Raw genomic sequence first — 7,687 nt, forward strand, 5'->3', positions numbered from 1 at the left:
AGTGCGGAACACACTGAGATCCGATCGTATGTCCACTGCACAATGACACCAAAATGAGATCACAAGACAAGTCAGACAATGGATGCACTGGAAGAGAAACACAAATGCAAACATCAAATGCTGAGAAACCAAAAATCTTACCAGGACTCAACTTCTAAAGGCATAGGAAGGCCTCGGAGTCCAACTCACGAACGTCGAATGGATCACGTCCCTGACACCGCTTGAGGGAGTCGCTCTCGACGTCGCTCAACTCAAGACAGTGGTTCACCCTCTTGATATCAATAACCTCCCAGGTAGATTGCAATACACATCGAGGGACCATGGCAAAGCAGAAGCGATCCCTCTAATACTTCAACGAGTTGGTGATCCCCACAACAAGGTCAAACTGGGTGAGAGGCCCCCTAGGGAGACGACGATCAAAATGGTAGCATCCACCATCCCCCTTCTTTAACACATAAAAGTACGAGAATAGGGGAATGGTGGCGGCACGCCCTATCCGAGCAAAGAACACATAAAAACCCAGGATGACCCGCCAGGAGTTGGGTAGTACCTGCCCAGGGGTAAGGTGCCAGTGCTCCAATACTAACTCAAGGAAACGGGGGACAAGGAAGCGAGGACCGTGGACGAAGAAAACACGATAGAAGCAGACCTCATCCGCTAGATGAGAAAAGGCACGGTCATCAGGTTCGGGGATGCGGAGCACAACCTCAGAAGATATATGAAATTCACGACGAAGTGACGCCAAGTCCGAAGTAGTCATGATACTAAGGATATGAGCCAACTTACTCCTAGGGTCTGCAACAGAAGTTGCCACCCTAGAGGTGCGAGAGTCCCTACTCGGATCAAAATCACTAGAAACCTCCTCCTCCCCATCACTGGCAGTAGGGGAAGGCAATGAGGGGAGAGGGTCCGCAGGAGAAGACGACCCCGAAGAAGACTCTCCAGAGGACCCAATCACAACAGTGGTAGGGTCAGAGTCGCTAGACGACAACATGAATCAACAGTAAAGCAAGCTACTTACTCAGGACAGTAGTCTCCCAAAGTCAAGTGGAAGACATAGGAGGAAGGATGTCAATCTGCAACCATCAACGAGTGAACCCGTCAGGAAGGGTACCTAAAAAAAAAAAGAGAATATACATACCAAGTACAAACGGGTATAGATCGATGACGGGAGCGGATCGAAGGATGCCCGAACGAGAGTGGATCAAAGGACGCCCAAGCAGGAGCAGATCGAAGGATGCCCCGAATAGGAGCGGATCAACGACGGGAGCAGAAGGACGCCCAAACAAGAGCGGATCAAAAGACGCCCCGAATAGGAGCGGATCAACGATGGGAGCGGATCGAGCCCGAACAGAAGCGGATCGAAGGACGCCTGAGCGGGAGCAGATCGAGCCCGAACAGGAACGAATCGAAGGACGCCCAAGGAGGAGCGGATCGAGCCCAAATAGGAGTGGATCGAGTAGGAGCGTATCGAACAGAAGTGGATCGTAATAGGCGCGAACCCAGGGCGTAGCCCCGGCCACAGTCTTGGACGCGAAATCAAAGCACAAGTAAAGAACCAAATATCAAGACACGAGCACAACACAAGGATGTGACCAAGTGAGCACAAGGCCAGCTAGCAAAACAACCAAAGGCACAAGGAAGCCAATAAAGGGCCAAGGCCAATGATGGATCACACTATTCTTGGCCACCTAAAGACAAACACATGGGGGGCACCAAAAAGCAAATGCCAAGTGCAAGGAAGGGAGAAGATTCCAAGAAAGAAAAGTGAAAAGCAAAAAGCAAGAGTGAGAAATGAAAAAGTGAAAAAGGAAGAGAGAGGCAAAGAGTTATATCTACAAAAAGAGAATGAAAAAAAAAGACAAAAGGTGTGAGAGGGGAGGTTTGAACCCATAACCTCTCCCACTCCACCAAATGATTTACAAGTACATCCTCTGATAAGAAAGAATTCGCAATGAACCCCCTAGGGCAAAAATATAAAATCTACTCTTTTGGGCATTCTAACCCAAGAGAGTGGAGGGCAAATGATGAATCCAAATTCACATGGACCAATCAGGAGGTGCCACATGTCCTGGCCCAAAAAAGGTGGGTCGACTCGGGACCAGGGAAGAACCAGATAGGCACGAACCAAGGAGAGACTCGACGAAGACCACCCACAGGAGTGGATCGAAGACCACCCATAGGAGTGGATTCTCCCTCGGGCGTGAACTCCCCCATGGGTGCGGACTCCCCACGAATGCGGATCTCGGGAATAGATCAGCCTCCACAGACCTTGATCTAAAAGCAAGGTACCACCATCACCACCAACAAGACATGCACCAACATAAGGACTCTAGGCCACCGCCTACCAGTCCCGTAGTCTCGAAGGACTCAAACACCGAGGACCTTATCTGCCATGTAGATGAGTCTATCCATTAAGGACACTAACCCTACTGGGACACTACATCCCATGGGAAGACAACCAATCAAGGAGGAACCCTGCTACCCAGGGACTCTATCAACTACGAAGGCCACTCTACACCAACTGGGACTCTCCACACCGCCACATTCCACTATAAAAGGGAAGGTACCCTACCCCATCTAGGATCATCTTGAATTCTAATCATTCATCTGTTTTCTCAGAGAGATCTAACTTAGGCATCGGAGAGTCTTATTTTGGATCCACACCGGTTCTCCTTTGTCACCCTGGTCCTTTTGCAGGTTATGGCACTCAAAGGGACCCTTGAACGATTTCTTGACTCAACATCAGACTATTCAAGAGATGTTTCAACATTCTGGGGAGTCCATTAGCTGTACATTCAAGAGAGTGTTAATGACTATGAAAAAATTGACAAAAGAAAGGATCAGACCACTAAATGTCAAGCAAATTCAATTAGAAATGCGTGAAAAACCTAAATACTATCTTTATTTTAAGGTAATATGCAATCAATACAAAAATTATAATTCAATTATTTTAATTTTCCTTTTTTTAGTATAACAAGCTTATGTTATGAAATTTATTTTTAGGATTGTATTAGAGTAATCGATGGTAGTCATATTAGTGCTATGATGCCTAAGGAAGACGCTACTCGTTACAGAAACCACAAGGGTGTTATCACATAAAACGTGATGTGTATATGTTCTTTTGATATACGATTCATGTATGTTTATGCGGGTTGGGAGAGCAGCGCTAATGATTGTCGTATATTTGAACACGCAAGAAGAGATCCCGCATTACAGTTCCCACACCCACCTGAAGGTATAACCCATTTAATTCTACTGATATATTAAATCAATTGGTATGAAGTATTTAATTTGCTAACTTGGGTTTTTTCTTACAATGGCTTGTATGTGTAGAAAAATATTACGTTGTAGACTCTGGGTATGTAAGTCAAGTTGGGTACTTGACCCCATTTTGAGGTGAGAGGTACCATATTCTCGACTACCAGGGAGCTAGGAGAAATTCAAGAATTGCTAAAGAGTTGTTCAACTACAGACATTCCCCACTTAGGAATGTAATTGAGCGTACATTTGGGGTTCTGAAAAATAAATTTAAAACATTAAGACATATGCCTTGTTATGTTATCAGACTCCAGACATACATTGTGATTGCTTGTTGTGAATTGTATAATTATATTCCTGACGAATAAAGGGCGGACCAAGAATTTGCTGCCTTAAGTGAGGACGACAAAGTAGTCATGATGAACTAAATCTTGAACACGAGTCGTATAAAGCATCTATGTCTACTCTCAATCAAAGAGACAGCGTAAGAATTATGAATGACTTGCGGAGAAACATTGCAAATCATGTGGCCAGAAGTAGTAGGATGACAGAAATCTGACTTATATGAGTTTCTTTATTTGTATATGACCAAACTATGGATAGTTTATGTAACTTATGTTGGATTTATTATGACAAATTTTTAAAGGTTGATGGGTGGTATGCAAAAAAAATTTTTCAAGAATTTGTTATGTCTGTTCAATCTAACTGTCATAAAACTGATATATTCATTAAGACATTGCAATTTATTGTCATTCATATTCAATGTGCAAATGTCTATTAATATGAATTTATATTCTGTTGCAAAATGCGAGAAATGTGAAAGAGAATGTATGATATGGATATCTAATTCTGAGAATAATAGAGGAAGAGATTATTTCAGATGTCCCAGGGGATGTTCATTTTTTCTTTGAGTGAATCAACTGAAGTGGTGTGCATGTGCACAAGGACAATGTAAAGTTAGCACAACGAAAACAGAAAGAAACTGTGGTCGCTCATTTTGATGTTGTCCCAATTCGATTGGGATACGATCAGCATGCAATCATTTTATTTAATTTATTTTACCTATTTTGCCATTGATTTATATATTATAGATGATATTCATAACTTATATGAATTTACAGAGTGATAATCACGGCTGTGGATTTTTTCAATGGATAGAAGAAGGCACAACCTCATCGTCTAGCCAACAGACTAATGTTTCAAGGGTTTGTCCCTTAGGCTCAACAGCTGTATTCGCTACGCCTTCATCAGAATTTCTAAAAGGTTATTGCAAGAGTGCAATTAAATCTTCAGAGAATCATACCAAGATGTTCAAAGACATCCTTGAAGATCTTACCAAGTTAGACTTGAAGAAATAAGAAGATTAAATCAAGTTTTAGATTATTAAAATTGTAATTTCATGATTTAATTAACTATAAGCTGTCATATTTTAATTTATTTTAAGGTTGGTAATATATTAGATATTTTATTTTGATGAAATTTATTAGATATTTTGATTTATGTTAAATATGGAAATTTATGAGATATTTTTAATTTATGTTTTTTTTTTGGGTTATGCTGATGGCTTTATGTTTGTTATGTAAGAGAGACATGTATTTTTTTTGTAAGGATGACATTATTGTAATTAATATCAAATAGGGAAAAATAGGTTTTATCAAACATCATTTTCGTTCAGACCAAATTCTTGAGACCGTTATCAAACGGTCATTTTCGATCACAAAACGCCGTCCCAAACCAGAAAGGCCAAAGAATGGGTTTTTTTTTTTTGATGAAAAAGAGAAAATAATATTACTAAGAAACCAAGTGATATACACAGTTTTTAGTTTGGGCATATTTAGCTAAATTTACAGCTAGGGCTATACAAAATCTGTTTCCTTTCTTGTTAAAATATATTTTTGGATAATTGTTAGAAATATAAAATAAGTCTTTAATAAGTTCCTAACACCATGGGGATGTGGTCGGAGATGGAAGAACCTCAGTGATCATAGGATTAGAACACCATATTTCTTTTATCTTCAAACCCAAAGCAGCCGCATGGTCCAGACCTATGCGAATACTAACTAAGTCAGGTTCCAAGGCAATGGGAGTGGTAACAAAACTTGCAGCCAAAAAGGTAATCCTTCCTCCTATCAAAAAGATGTATGACCATCCTGCCACAGTTAATCCAAGGATATGGTATTCGGCATAGATCAAAACAGGAAAATCTAGAATTGGTAAGGTAATACAACGAGGAATGGATAGAATATCCTCTGTTTGGGTGGGGGGGGGGGGAATAAATTTAGGGTTTTTTACAATTACCACCCCAAAATCTTTCATATTTACTATTACCCCCCCCCCCCCCCCCAAAAAAAAAAAACTTTGAAACAACTGTTACCCTCCCCTGTTGCATACTAATGACTAACTGGCCCCCACCGTTATAGGGCCACCGTTACAGACCCGTAACGGAGGGGGTTAGTCGTGAGAGTGTGCCATTGTCACGGATTTTTTAAGACCAAAATGCCCTATAGGGGTGGTAATTGTAAAAAACTCCCACCTCATCACCGTCCCTCCTCCTCCTCCTCCTCCTTCTTCTTCTTCTTCTTCCTACTCACATTAACCGTACGAACCTCCAAGGGTGGCCTTCTTCTCCTTCTTCTTCTTCCATCCCATCACTTTCCCTTCTCCATCGTGGTTTTGTTGCTTTTTTTTTTTTTTTGGGATAAATAATTGTTGTTGGTATTTGTTGAAGGCTGAAGCTTTAAATCTGATTCACAGATGCGACCACCTTCACTCCACAGTGGTTTCTTCTCCTCTCTTAAACAGGTAGCTAACCACAAAACCTCTAATCACCTACCGTTCTATCTATTTTTGTTATATTCTAATCAAATTTCTTAATCTGCTAACTTTATGATATATCTGAACAGGTTGAGAAGAGATTGAAATTAGATGATTCATCGCACTTAACCAATCACTGTTCTTCATCATCAATAGATCATCTGGGTTCCCCCATTTTTCTCAATTGCGATCATACCAACAACATCTCGAATCTCCAAGAGAGCGATCCTCCTCAAGATTTCCTCTCGCAGTCCCTTGATTTCCCTCCGACTCAGAAGGAGCCATCACAACTGGACATTAAACAACAAAATCAGACTGTCGATGAGGCTGAAGACAATAAGGACGATATCGAGCAGTTAATAGAATTTCTGGGTTTGTCGAAGTTAAGATTTGAAGAAGACGATGGAAAAGGAGAGAAGAGATTTGTTAATGGAACTTTTGGGTCATGCTTTTGTCATGGTGGGTTTTATTCAAAGATTGCTGGGGTGAAGGGACCCAAATGTGAGAAAGAAATGGAGAGATTGGATGGATGGATTAAGTACTTGTTAAATGATGGGGGGATGACATGAGCGAACCATTGAGTTTAGTTTACTTGCTTCTGGGCAGAGCTGCTTGTGCCTCGCAGGATGCTGATGGTCTTGAAGGGCTTGAATTCCCTTCGATTATAGAAGAGTTTCTGTAGAATGATCCCCCCAAGTAGAGCGAAAGAGAGAGAGAGAGAGACTCTCCAGAGTAATATGTAATTTTTATGACAATCTTTGACTCTCACCAATTCTTTAGAGTGCATTATCACTGTCAAAATATTTGTTTGCTTGGAAGCGAATGTAGATTAGGAATAAAAGGGTGAGTGAGTTGAATATTTGAGATGATTTTGGTGTCCTATATATGTTAGGCTTCCACTACCTGAGAAACTGAGGAGACAGGAGCATTGAGGACAATTAGTTTCGACTATGGACTCCAGTTCAGCAATCAGTTTTAGTAGTCCTTCAATCTCACCTTCAGTGGGGAGACCCCTCTACAATCTCAACTATGGACTTCTCCCAGAGTTTTATCAGGTCAAGAGTTTATGTATTCTCTCAATTGGATAAAGTAGTTGTGTTGGAACGAGTTCCTACAATTTCAATCAAATGATAATTTTGAGTTACAGAGTACTTTTATCAATTTAACAGAAAAATCAATTATATTACAGCAAGGTTACAACAATGGCTCTCACCCCCTAAAAGTAGTTGACTGTTGGCGGGAGGTTTGTGCTGATTGGCTGTTACAGAAGAAGAAGGAGAAGAAGAAGGAGAAGAAGGAGGAGGAGGAGAAGGGACGGTGATGGGATGGAAGAAGAAGAAGGAGAAGAAGGCCACCCTTGGAGGTTCGTACGGTTAATGTGAGCAAGAAGAAGAAGAAGGAGAAGAAGAAGGAGAAGGAGGAGGAGGAGGAGACGGGACGGTGATGGGGTGGGAGTTTTTTACAATTACCACCCCAAAAAGGGCATTTTGGTCTTAAAAAATCTGTGACAATGGCACACTCTCACGACTAACCCCCTCCGTTACGGGTCTGTAACGGTGGGGGCCAGTTAGTTATTAGTATGCAACAGGGGAGGGTAATAGTTGTTTCAAAG

Source organism: Telopea speciosissima, chromosome 5 (genome assembly GCF_018873765.1).
Source record: "Telopea speciosissima isolate NSW1024214 ecotype Mountain lineage chromosome 5, Tspe_v1, whole genome shotgun sequence".
In the NCBI taxonomy this organism is placed as follows: Eukaryota; Viridiplantae; Streptophyta; class Magnoliopsida; order Proteales; family Proteaceae; genus Telopea; species Telopea speciosissima.